General features: G+C 41.7%; 1 long non-coding RNA gene across 1 annotated transcript in view; it reads left to right on the top strand.

The window, feature by feature from the left end:
* Positions 1–12,989, top strand: part of LOC142050253 (uncharacterized) — a 41,172-nt gene that overhangs the window by 21,506 nt on the left and 6,677 nt on the right. The window contains exon 3 of the long non-coding RNA XR_012657972.1: positions 1,879–1,975. This is a non-coding gene — a long non-coding RNA (uncharacterized LOC142050253). The remainder of the gene's footprint in view (positions 1–1,878; positions 1,976–12,989) is intronic.

Genomic DNA, 12,989 nt, shown 5'->3' with positions numbered 1-12,989 from the left:
TAGATTGTTGTTCACCTACTTTTCTACCAGTTTTAAAATTATGAACTAATAGTACTGACATACACAATATCATTTACACCCTTCGCTGATTTGTGTCCTTCATTCTTTCATGGTCTAACCCTCAACTAGATTACCCACACATGTGCAATACAAACATAATTTTTCAGTGCTATTATGCATTTAAAATCTAAGACCACTATGATGGGAGACATTCAGGAGAAGGTTCTGAATATAAGAGCTTCAATAAAGTTAATATTTTATTATCAGCTGAGACATGGACTTGAAAAATTGCTTTTATACATTTTTTTCACACCCTATAGTGTTTCAAATGTAGGAGGGAATTTTAGAGGACTGGGGAGAAGATATGGGAGGGTGGTCATAAAATGAGAGTTAGAAATTTATATTCTGACTTAAAATTATCATTCAATCACAAGTATTCAGTAGATTTTGGAAAAAGAAACAAACAAATGTTGCAACATTAACAACAAGAATCATGCAAACTGGTAGCACTGCTATGTGTTCAAGATTTGTCTTTTAATCCGTTACAGATACAGAGCTTTCACTGCACGTCTTTGAATCCTATGTTGCAGGCTGTGACCACTGTATGAAGTGGTAAGAGCAGCTATCATCTCTGGCTGCTGTCATTGTTTCACGGTCCCTCCTTGAAACCCTGCTCAGCAATAAGCCAGCTGAGAAAGTGCTCACCAGTACTGAAGACAAAAAGGAAATAAAAATAAAAATTTAAACTAAAAAAAGCAGACTGATGAAAAATCAATAAACATCATTAATAAATTCAACACTTTAAAAGTTCAGCTGTGAGGCTAGCCCTGTCTTACATTAGATTAAATTGCTACTCCTTTTTAACAATAATTTTTGCAGTGAATTTTGAAAATCATCATGTACTTCTGCAGAGAAATACATACTACACCAGTTTAGTGATTTGATACTTATGACTATTTGCACATTTGCAGTGCCAGTAAATAGAAGAATGGATAGGATGAAGAGTATCTTTTTTTCTTGAAGTATCAGCTACCAGCTATACATCTGAGTGTCAATAAGCCCTCAGCAGGCTGCCATTGTAGCACATGTGCACCACATGTGGCCATCCATTACACAGGGAATATCAACATCATGCAAAAGTTGTAAAATATACACAATATATTAAAAAATAAATCTATATATACATTACACACACTTTCTTGCAATGACTATACGAAACCTTAAGAGTAAGCAATTTTTCAGTATTTAATAGGTTTTTTCGAATAAGTCTATTATAAAGTTAAAGACAGACAAGGGGGGAGGGAAAGAGGAGGGAGGAAGACAGAAGGGAACTTTGACCAAATTCCATAACCGCAAGGTATCACCCATTAGGAGGCTGTGACATGCTAAGAGCTTTATCCTGCAAAACAGGACTAACTCTGCATCAATAAAACTGACTCCATAAATTCTCACAGCGGGGTGATAAAAAGGGAAGGATGAGAGGAGCTGGAAAGCAGCTCAGCATTTCTTCAGTTGTTTATGCATCTAATGCAACAACTGGGGGGATTGATCCAGTAGGTACCGTATGGGTGCCGTATGTCAGACTGCTCTCTGTGCATCCCAAACAGCTGGTCTCATTCTCTCATTCATGTGCTTCATTGATGCCATTTTGGTGTCTGTCTCCCTCCCTCCCTCCCTCCCTCCCTCCCACTGAGCTGAATTTCAGGGACAGAAGATATGACCACAGCACTTTTATGAGATAATAAATGAATGTCGGGTTGTCAAACCACAGATGGTCTAACTAGTTCTGAAGTTTACAGTGAAAGGAGAATGGAGTCAAAAACCATTGCCTCATTATTTATGTATTTTGGTAAATATTATTTCATATTATTGGTTTAGGTTGAAAATATCACTGCTATCCCCCACTCACAGCCTGGAAATCAGGGACACTACAGAAATAGGCAGTATCTGAATTGCCTGTTCTTCCAACACACAGGTAAATTTGAAAAGGTAATGAAACAGGTGTTATGGATGTGTAGTTCATTTCCTTTGTATTTCACGTGATGTTCTGAAAATCTTCCACTGTATGACAGACATCAAAACTTCACTGCATTTCTCCAGATTTTTCCAGAAAAGCAGAACACTAAGAACGTGGACCAACTAATTTTTGGAGGATCTTAGCAAGGACAGCACTAAACAGAATGAAACTTGAAGCTTCTAGGACAAATCCTTGCAAGTAATAAATACATTTAAACAATATTAATTGCAGGTTTCTTTCTTTACCAAATAGGAAACATTATCAACTCAGTACCAGAGAACTTCCTGATAGCCTTAGACCTGTCCTGATTTGTCCTCTGCCAGGACTTACAGATGACCCCCATGTGAAAACACTCAGTATGTCTCTTCACTCAGTACACAACATCTGTACTCCTTTGCAGGTGTACCCTGTCTAACAGGGCAACAGAAAACTGGTTGCACTAAAGCAGTCACATGACAAGAGCTTTGCTGTTTTGGGGCAGCCATGACAAATACTGCAAAAGAACAGTAAAACAGGCTCCTGTCACATGGAACAGAGAAAATAGTGCACCACTTACAGCAGCAGAGAAATACCAACCGTTTGGAAGACCGTGCGCATATGTGCAGTTCTGCATGCTGGACGCAGGAGGGTCAAACCTAGACACAGCAAGTCAAGGACAAAAGCTTTTGAAAGACTCTCTCCTGCAAAAGGAATCTGAAGTTTTCAGGACTCCCAATTGCATCTGTACTGGCCTAGCAGCCCACTTTCAGGCATTGGGCATCCTTTTTGAAATCTAGCCATGTCAGTGCAGGAAATTACATTCCCTCACTGCAGACACCCTTTGGCGGGACACCCCTTTGAATCTGGTGGTAGGCATACTCATCTGGTATGCTTTATCCCTTTTTTCAGTTAAAATAAATGGATTCAGGGCATATCCAATACTTTGTCACTTTACAGAATAGCGGATTTCAAGTGAAGCAGGTTAAGCAGCTGTTGTATAAGCAATTTAGATGGAAGCTTTAAGCAAATGGTACCCTCTGGTATGAATGCAATGACAAACATACTTTTCTTTTTCACAATAGGAGAGCAAAAGAAGGGGGATGTGTACATATTGCTTTGTTATTCCTTCAGGAATAACAGCGGTTTAGAAGTATTTACAGTAAAAACCTTTCAATGACAGCAGGACTAATTAAAAATAAATAATTAAAATCAAGAAACCGCCATCTCCCTGAGATGTCTCCAAAATTTGAGTGGGCAAAAGTTGGAAAAACAGATTCTGTGATTCTACAGCGACATAAGAAGTAAAAGTTGGAAAAAGAGAAGTCTTAGTCTAATCATAAACAGCTATAGAAACTCTGTGTCCCAGCTGTGATCTCAGGAGAGCCATATTAACATAGGGGTGTTGCTAAATGTATATGTCCCAAATAGTTGAGACCCATAGAGACCAGCTTTAGATAATGAGCAAAAGAAGGTTAGCAATTGCTGAATACAAGCAGAAGTAGCGCAGCTCTTTATGTATCTATCCCCATACCACCTATAAAACTTGAAGTGCATTGAACATAACATTTAACTTTGGCTGAACTTGATAAACAACTTGAACAGTGTAAGAACTGCTTAAGTAGCCTCTCCTGTTTTCTGTGCTAACCCACTAATAATTCAAACGTATTTAGGCAGCTTTAACTGCAAGACATCCCCAATATGTCCTTAACCATTCCAGAGCGAAGTACTATGGTTCAGCTCTACAACAGCATTTATGCACACAAGTCCCACTGGAGTCAGTGCAGTACATCTCTGGGTGTCTAGCTGCCTAGGTATTACTGTTCATTTTTGGACCAAAATTTCGGTTTAGAATAGTCTTTTGCACAGAAGAGGAACCATGTATAATACAGTGGTAAAACATCACAAAAAGTCAATATAGTTTGCTTTTGGCTAATGCCACATGAATCTTTATATATATATATATTGTTTAAAGTATTTAAAAGGTTACTTTACCCTGCTTTTCAGCTTCTCATTCACCCACATACCATTTTGCCTTGTCCATCACATTTGCATATTTTACAATGGGAAGTTTATTATCTTCTTCTTGAAGAGGAAAGAGGGGATGGCAATAACTGGGAGCTTTCTGAGGAGCGAGGAGAGCATGGAAGGCAGCAGAGCCCTGCGCAGAACCGTCTCTCAGAACTAAGGGGATTCATGCACTGCTGAAGTGCTTTCTTAGGAGATATTGCAACAGAGGTGTGCCTGCAAATTTTCAGTCCAAATTTGTTCATAAATTGCCTGTTCATCCTTTTTTGACTTGCTAACATGTACCTAAGCCCATTCACAAAAGTAGTTAGTTTCTGGGCTGAAATAGACAGTAAATGATAAGCATGAGATGGTTGTTTCTAAAACAGTTTTTCAAATCTTTCTAACTTTGAATACTTCTGTTTCTTTCCAGTGAAGCAGATGAGGTTAAGCAGTTTTAAGATACTTTGTTTGGCTTTGTCCTAGAAAGAAGTGGAAGAGGAGATAACTACAGACAGAAACTCATTTCACCTGTGTGCCATATAACCCCTGCATTAGCTGCAAGCAGGCAACCTGAAATCAATGCCCAAAGTCTATTTGCCACAGCTGATTGAAATGAGTGACCTGGATTTTTCCCCCAAAGCATCCCAATAAGGACTGCTAAGGCAGCCTCATCTATTTTCACACTCAGTGAAGTGAGTGGCAATTTTTCCCTCTTAGATTTGAGAGCTTTCAGTGGGGAGGTGATAAATGACTATCACTTGTAGACACTTCAAAAGCAAAATCTAACATATCTGTCCTGGCCAGAGGCCCAAGGCGCATTTCAATAAACTGAAAATTGCAACATGTTTTTTATTACTAGTTACCTTAGTTGCATCATTCCTTAAAAATTTGATGAAGTTTGGCCTCAGAGTGGCTTCTCTCTTAGTTGCATCAGTTCCTGGAATACAGGTCTACATAAATTCACTGAAGTAGTGGCTTAATGGTTTATGTTACTGGTAGCTTTTGTTTTATGGTATCACTGAGAGGAGGGGAAAACAGAAAAAAAAAAAGGAACCCATTTTACCCCTATGACCTGAACCTTCATTCTTTTCTCTCATGCCAGACCAAACTCTTTTGCAGCCTTGGAAATGTTTGTTTAAGTGTTTTCCTGCCATTATTTTTCATTGTTGCATACTTCTGCACTTGTGTAAGGAGAACTTAGTGACAGATGAAGCAGAAACAACTATGAAACTACAATAAATAAATTGTATGTCAGAGTTTTCCAGGGAGAAGAAGAGTGCCAACAAACGAGGTAAGATTTAGTGATGAGCAAAAAGATCAATTAAAATACAGCGACTTTAAGAGATATAAAATATTTTTTTAAGAAAATTATTCTTTTAAAAAAACAATGTTCAATAGCTTTGAAATATATGCCAAACATCCTGTTCACAGCAGAAGCTCTTAACCCATGAAGATCAGGAGAGGTAACTTTAGCATAAACTAAATTTAGTGGTTTAATTTGTATTGATCTAGCTAAAAAGTCGAGAGAGAAGTTAATTCCTTAAGCAAGGGAAATCAGTCTCTCTGTAGCTATTTATTAAACATTGTCTTTTGGTTTTCTCTCAGAATTCCTTACAGAAGAATGCAATCTTTTCATATTTCTTAATATCTAAAACTGTTTACCCATTTTTACCCATGAAAAATGATTGAAATGGTCCACTCGGAGTTAAAAATTTGAAAGTGAAATCATATCCTTCCTAATAACCATTTTTTTCCCCTATTGATTTTATGTTTTATCCTAGGTGTAGAATTTTTCTATTTTTCTGAGCCCAGTTGACTGTAACTGAGCACACATTGCAGGATGTTCCATGTTATAGAAAAGTTATGTATGAAAAATATCTACCACTTACCTTTCTTTCTCAGAAGTTCATTCTAAGGAGGTCCAGCTGCATAATTAGCAATAGACAGTGAGTACAGATAGTGTTCACTGTTGACCAAAGCCCCTTTTTTTCAATTTTATCTGGATACTTCAAGTTTCTCTTTTACAAATTGCCCAACTCTATTAACTAAAGCTTTCAAGCCTGACTGAGGATTGGACAACTTATGGCTCACAGTGAGGACAGTGACAGTGAAACAGAAGGATGTACCAGTGTTTCAAGGACTGGACAAGGTTGTGGAAAATGCAAATTCCATTCTTTTTCTGCCCCAGACTTCCTCTGTGTCCTTGACAAGTCATTTAGCACTTTGTACAAGCGTGTCCAGTTCTGAAATATAATTATGCCTTTGCAGCCCCCACATATATTGTGGTAGTGATGTGACTTACACAGGTAACCAAAATAAAAAAGGAGCACCTGGCCAAAGAAAAGTTATTTACAGCCCATCTGTAAGGACATGCAAAAGTGACATAATTTTTGGACATCCATCCCGTAACTAGACCCATGTGAATAAACCTGTGAGCTTTTATGGACTTTTACAGTCATCTTTTCTAATTATTTATTTTTAAAACAGCTGCCTAGAAGCTTGGGGCTCCATTCATGCTGTTCCAGACTCAGAATAAGGGCAATCAATGTACTTTTTTTTTCCCTTACAATATCAATGCAAATAAACAGCTAAATCATGGACTATATTACATGAAGTGACAAAGTAACTTTTGGTAGTGTAACAGTGAAGACTAATGCAGAAGTCCAGCTAAGAACACAGAAGAATAACAGTAGTGATAAAAAGAAGATAGTAGTGGTGAATAGCTTCATCTCAGATGAGAGGATGGGGTCAAGTGTAGGTCTGTAAGATGAATGCAGAAATACCAGTGCGCTGGACAGAAAAACCCAAAGAAACAAAAACAGTTATTGTCTGTGCTCTGGCTTACTGAATAAACCCAAATTCCCCAGTGGCCATTCCCCCAACACGGAAGTCTTCCTGAAATGACAGAAAGAGATCTAAATCCTGTCATTTCTCCTCTAAGTGAAACCTGGATGCAAAGATGGAAAAACTAATGGCTTAACAAAGAGTTCACTTTACTTTATTATAAGGCATATATATACATACACACATATGGCCCTGCATCATGTACAGGCATAATTACTTTGTTTGTATCTTGTTCCAAAGTACAGACTGTTTGCTGAAATGAAACACCTAGGAGAAAGACTGTAATTCATTTCATTGCTTAACTTTTGTTATATTTTGGAGGGTTGGCAGCCACCTTCGTATCTCAGGCCGGAGCCCACGGAGCAGACTGAAGAGATACTCAACCTCTTAAATCATGTCTCTTTTTTTCTGTTATCTTACAATTCTAAAATTTCTTGGCAAAAGAATCAGGAGGTTAATAAGAGAAGTTCTTGTTTGTAAATTGTACTTGTGTTTATGGCCAAAATAACAGCCTTTAAATGCAAATTCACAAATAGGATTCCCATCTGCCAAAGTGTATCAGGTCTCATTTGTACATTTAATATTTAAACCTTAGCATTGTTTATTAAATGCTGTGTCTTAAGATATTATGAGTTCAGAAGGTCCTTATATTATCTTCTAAAGTCAACTTCCTACTTTCTCATTAAGAAGAGTATTGCAGCCAGGGGGATGTGGTTATGCCAGAACAAGGTCTCCTTCAATCCAAGCATTAAAATTCAAATGCTATGTTGCATTTACTCCCTTTTTCAGTTTCTGTTCTTTTTTCTGGACATGTATACTTCTTCTTAGGTCTAAATATAGATTCAGGTTATATTGTCACGGGTTTACACATATGTACAAGAAATAGCTCAAGAAGTAGAAATACTTTCCCATTGAAAATATGATCCCTCAAAAGTATTATAAAAAGAATAAAGCTGACTTAGAGAACGTCCCTCAAATGGAGTTTGGAAAATACCTGGCATAAAAAAGAAAAAAAATCGGAAGGGCAGAAATTGGAAAAATATAGCCACCTTTTTAGTACATACTGACCTCAGACAAGTCTCCCAAATATATATTTCCCCTGAAAGCTGAATTTGCCAAAATTTTCACTTATACATGCCTAGATCTAAATCAGTATCAGAACATAAGACTCAGCTGTACTACTGACTTGAAATTGTATTTTCCTTCCTTGAAATTTCCTTCTGGAAAGCTAACAGTGTTAAGACAGAGAATATGTTTGTATCTAGGAAAAGGTAATGGATTTTCTTGAACTAACTTCTAAGTTCACCCTCAAAACTTATTGGTCATTCTAATTTTTTAGTATCTACCCAGTATAGTATTATGCACCTCAGAATTAATAGTGAAAGGAAACTTTCCTTATGTCTTCAGAAAGAGTAACTGATGGACTGCAAAATGTTTTGCTGCATTATCAAAAGATTCATTTATCCTTTCACAGTGCACATAGTAACCTTGAGGCCAAACAGCTGGAAGCCATGCTGTGTGTATATGTTACACTCCATACGTTATTACTACCATCTCTGTTAACAAAGTACATTCTTTAACTAAATCCTTCTTCTCAAAGTGATATTTCTTTAAGTCTTTGACACAATGTGATCAATGTTCTGCCACCAAAGTTTATAAATGAAAAACAAATGTTGAGGGTTTGGGGGATGGTGGCTAGAGAGTAATTTTTATTTAAATGTTGATCCAAGTTATCCACTCTTTAGTTGATCTTGTTATCATTTTATCTACATAGTCAAAAAGCCTCACAGTAATTTGTCACTAATAATACAGTAACACACTATATATCTAAAACTGCCCTGCCGTGTACCCCAGGAAATAAATTGTATATGATGTTTCCCTTTAATTTTCTAATTACATCATTGTAGAGAGGAGGAGTATATACATCTTTTCAACTCCTTCTGCAGTGAGCAACTACTACTACTTTTAGGTGGAAGAAACAGTACTAAATTCCAGTAAGAAGACTCAGGATTTGCACTGAATCTGGATGCCTACGTAGACATCAAAAACTTGTCTAGAAAGCCAGCAAGAATGGTGTTCCTCTAGACACTGTAAGGACTTCCTGCTTCTGGCTGGGACACAAGCTTCTGGTCTTGTCGTGGTTTAGTGGCAGCTCAGCCACACACAGCCACTCGCTCACTCCCCCACTGGTGCGATGGGGGAGAGAATCAGAAGGGTAACACTCGTGGGTTGGGATAAGAACAGTTTAATAATTAAAATTAAAAGAAACAACAATAGAAATTCAGTGTAAAGGAGAACAACGAGAGGCGCAAAGCCCCGGGGGAGGGGGAAGGGAGGGGGGAGGGGAGAGGGGGAGCGAACTGCCAAAACAAACCGCACGCGCCACAGCCGCTCACCCCCCGCCGGACCGACGCCGCGCCGCCTCCATGCTGCCACTGCCCCCCCCAATATACTGGTCATGGTGTCACATGGTATGGGATGAACCTGCCATTGGCCAGTCGGGGTCAGCCGCGCCCACCATGGCCCTGCCCCTCCCAGCCCCCCCTGCCACACGGCAGAGCGAGGGAAGCTGGAAAGGTAGCCGACCCCCACAGTGAGAAGAATTAACCCCTTCTCAGCCAAAACCAGCACATTCTCCACCCCTTATTCCATACCATTTACACCATGCCCAGGTCCCATACGATGCAATACAACCGTACCAACCACCACCCCTCCCCTTCCCATCCTTTAACATAATACACAGACATCATTCTCTTAGTTCATGGACCTTCCCTGTAAAATGTCCATTAAAATGTCCATTGAGTTCACCCAGTCCATGACTCTGGGCTCCATCTGTTGTATCAGTCTTTCAGGGTGGGAGAGATGGTGGGTGTGTGGCGTTGGGTTGCTGCATACCGAGTCAGTCATTGTGCCATCACTGCTGCACGGCTTGTTTCATAGCTGATCTTCCATGGGTTGGGAGGCTCGTACTCTGATATAATTGATACAACACAGAGGTGACACACAGTATTATATAGCAGTTCACATTGTGCCATTCAGTTCATTGACTGTTTTCACCCAAAATCAAATCCCCTTGAGGCACACATCAGATTTCTCCATCCTCCCGCATCACCCACCAAGTGCACCCAGGTCCTCGAGCAAAAGCAATCCCACGAATGGGTTTGCCTTTGCCGGAGGCAGGAAGAACCCAGACTGTTTTGCCCAGCATACTTTTTGTGTGCACTACAGGGACTCTATCCCCTTCCACAGTATGTAGGATTTCTGACTGGGCAGGGCCAGCTCGGTTGGCAGATCCCCTCGTGTTGACTAACCACGTGGCTTTTGCTAAATGTGTATCCCAGTGCTTGAATGCCCCACCCCCCATTGCTCTCAGTGTAGTTTTTAACAGTCCATTGTACCGTTCAATTTTCCCAGAGGCTGGTGCATGACAGGGGATGTGATACACCCACTCAATGCCGTGCTCTTTGGCCCAGGTGTCTATGAGGCTGTTTCGGAAATGAGTCCCGTTGTCTGACTCAATCCTCTGTGGGGTGCCATGTCGCCACAGGACTTGTTTTTCCAGACCCAGGAGAGCGTTCTGGGCAGTGGTGTGGGGGACAGGAGATGTTTCCATCCAGCCAGTCATTGTTTCTACCATTGTAAGCACATGACGCTTGGCTTGGCGGGTCTGTGGGAGTGTGATATAGCCAATTTGCCAGGCCACCCCATATTTATATTTCAGCAATCGTCCCCCATACCACAGAGGCTTTACCCGCTTCGCTTGCTTGATTGCAGTGCCTGTGTCACATTCGTGGATAACCTGTGCAATAATATCCATAGTCAAGTCCACCCCTCGATCACGAGCCCACCTGTATGTTGCATCTCTCCCTTGATGGCCTGAGGTGTCATGGGCCCACTGAGCTAGAAATAGTTCACCCTTATGCTGCCAGTCCAGATCCACCTCAGCCACTTCAATCTTGGCAGCCTGATCTACCTGCTGGTTGTTTTGATGTTCTTCAGTGGCCCGACTCTTGGGGACGTGAGCATCCACATGCCGTACCTTTACAACCAGTTTCTCTACCCGGGCAGCAATATCTTGCCACAATGTGGCAGCCCAGATGGGTTTGCCTCTACGCTGCCAGTTGCTTTGCTTCCATTGCTGCAGCCAGCCCCACAAGGCATTTGCCACCATCCAGGAGTCAGTATAGAGATAGAGCACTGGCCACTTTTCCTGTTCAGCAATGTCTAAGGCCAGCTGGATGGCCGTTACCTCTGCAAACTGGCTCGATTCACCTTCTCTTCAGCAGTTTCTGCTACCTGTCATGTAGGACTCCATACAGCAGCCTTCCATCTCCGGTGCTTTCCCACAAGGCGACAGGACCCATCAGTGAACAGGGCAAACTGCTTTTCATCTTCTGACAGTTTGTTATAGAGTGGGGCTTCTTCAGCACGTGTCACCTCCTCCTCTGGTGATAATCCAAAATCTTTGCCTTCTGGCCAGTCCATAATCACTTCCAAGATTCCTGGGCGACTGGGGTTTCCTACTCGAGCCCGCTGGGTGATCAGTGCAACCCATTTACTCCACGTAGCATCAGTTGCATGGTGTGTAGAGGGGATGTTTCCTTTGAACATCCAGCCCAGCACTGGCAGTCGGGGTGCCAGGAGCAACTGTGCTTCAGTACCAACCACTTCTGAAGCAGCTCAGACCCCTTCATATGCTGCCAGTATCTCTTTTTCAGTTGGAGTATAGCGGGCTTCGGACCCTCTGTATTAGGGCCATTCTCCCCGGCTGTGGTGTAGAGCACATTTTTTACATCTTGTCCTGCCCGGACTGGCCCAAGAGCTACTGCATGAACTATTTCTCGTTTAATCTGTTCAAAGGCTTGTCGTTGCTCAGGGCCCCATTTGAAATCATTCTTTTTCTGGGTCACTTGAGAGAGAGGGCTTACGATCAGACTGTAATTTGGAATATGCATTCTCCAAAAACCCACAACGCCCAAGAAAGCTTGTGTTTCCTTTTTGCTAGTTGGTGGAGACATGGCTGCTATTTTGTTGATCACATCCATTGGAATCTGACGACGACCATCTTGCCATTTGATTCCTAAGAACTGGATTTCTCGTGCAGGTCCCTTCACCTTACTTTGTTTTATGGCAAAACCAGCTTTCAGAAGGATTTGGACTATTTTCTCTCCTTTCTCAAAAACTTCTTCCGCTGTGTTGCCCCACACAATGAGGTCATCAATGTATTGAAGGTGTTCTGGAGCTTCTCCCTGTTCCAGTACAGTCCGAATCAGTCCATGGCAAATGGTAGGACTGTGTTTCCACCCCTGGGGCAGTCGATTCCAGGTGTACTGGACGCCCCTCCATGTGAAAGCAAACTGTGGCCTGCACTCTGCTGCCAGAGGGATTGAGAAGAATGCATTAGCGATATCAATTGTGGCATAACCACTTGGCTGCCTTGGACTCCAGTTCGTATTGAAGTTCTAGCACGTCTGCAACAGCAGCACTCAACAGTGGAGTGACTTCATTCAGGCCATGATAGTCTACTGTTAGTCTCCACTCTCCATTAGACTTCCGCGCTGGCCATATGGGACTGTTAAAGGGTGAGTGGGTCTTACTGATGACTCCTTGGCTCCTCAGTTGGTGAATGAGTTTATGGATGGGGATCAGAGAGTCTCTGTTGGTGCGATATTGCCGCCGGTGCACTGTTGTGGTGGCAATTGGCACCTGTTGTTCTTCGACCTTCAGCAACCCCACCACAGAAGGGTCCTTTGAGAGACCGGGCAAGGTAGACAGCTGTTCAGTTTCCTCCGTCTCCAAGGCAGCTACACCAAAAGCCCACTTGTAACCTTTTGGGTCCTTGAAATACCCTCTCCTGAGATAGTCTATGCCAAGGATGCACGGACCCTCTGGGCCAGTCACAATGGGGTGCTTCTGCCACTCATTCCCAGTTAGGCTCACTTCGGCCTCCAATACGGTTAGCTCTTGGGATCCCCCTGTCAGTCCAGCAATGCTGATGGGTTCTGCCCCTATATAGTTTGATGGCATTAAGGTGCACTGTGCGCCGGTGTCCACTAAAGCTTTATACTCCTGTGGGTCGGACGTGCCAGGCCATCGGATCCACACAGTCCAGTAAGCCCGGTTATCCCTTTCCTCCACCCAG

The sequence above is a fragment of the Phalacrocorax aristotelis genome, chromosome Z, assembly GCF_949628215.1.
Source record: "Phalacrocorax aristotelis chromosome Z, bGulAri2.1, whole genome shotgun sequence".
NCBI lineage: Eukaryota > Metazoa > Chordata > Aves > Suliformes > Phalacrocoracidae > Phalacrocorax > Phalacrocorax aristotelis.
This window is presented reverse-complemented; position numbering and strand designations above follow the sequence as displayed.